We start from the raw sequence: 1,086 nt of genomic DNA, 5'->3' as shown, positions 1-1,086 counted from the left end.
CACACACACACACACACACACACACACACACACACACACACACACATGCATACACACACCACGAATGCAAAATACGTGGCGTAATAAGAAATTCCCAATGCTAATAGGTTGGTGAAAGTTTGGTAAAAAGTCATCCTGCAGAACAGGATGTCAAGGAGTTTTGTGCAATAATTTTGAATAGAAAATATTATAATCTCTTAGGGAGCACTTCTGGTGGTTGAAGGGCTCCACTGGCAGATCTTACTTTATAACAATTCTTTGTAGCTTCCTTTTATCTGTTTGCTTATTTGTCTGTCTGACTGTCATTCTGTCAGTTTGCATGTCTGCCAGTCTCCCTCTCTCTCACCCCTATCCCCCTCCCATCTCTCTCTCTCTCTCTCTCTCTCTCTCTCTCTCACACACACACACACACACACACACACACACACATACACACACACGCACGCACGCACACTCTTTGACGGTCAGGGTGAGATGGGTTAAAATGGTCGTGGTGTAGGAAAGGGGGGTGGGGGCGGGGGTGGGTGAGGAAGAATTGGCAATAAACACACGCCCAATCACCCAGACGTATAAATTATGCAACTGTAGAATAACAGATTTGAACTCTCACTCCAAGGTATTTTTTAAACATACGAGAGATTTACTGTAGTGTGTAGTTTCGGCTGTCTGTCCTTTCTTACCCTCCTATTTTACTCTAGCTTCTGAACCACGCTTTCTTGTCGTAAAAACCGGCATCTGTAATGTAATGGTTAGGCTCCTAGCTAGTTAACGTCGTGAGTTCGATTCTAGAAAGGGATTTTTTAAAAATATTTGAGAATATTATCCGTCTGTCTGCTGGGGTGTTGTACCTTGCTTAGCCAGGGTTGGCCCCGAAAGACTGGAGAGAAGCAGCCTGACTCCAAAATAATTTAATGGTAGCATAGAGGTAAAATATTTACACATTGCTGTCTTGATGATCTATTTGGGCCTCAGAGATCTTTCCAAATTGGGGAAATGGGAAATGAGATATGTATTGGTAATGGCCGACGTTTCATTCGGGCATGCACTCAAACACACACACACACACACACACACACACACACACAC

Source organism: Aplysia californica, unplaced genomic scaffold, assembly GCF_000002075.1.
Source record: "Aplysia californica isolate F4 #8 unplaced genomic scaffold, AplCal3.0 scaffold00206, whole genome shotgun sequence".
Lineage (NCBI taxonomy): Eukaryota > Metazoa > Mollusca > Gastropoda > Aplysiida > Aplysiidae > Aplysia > Aplysia californica.
The sequence above is the reverse complement of the archived record's forward strand: the minus strand, read 5'-3'. Positions refer to the sequence as shown.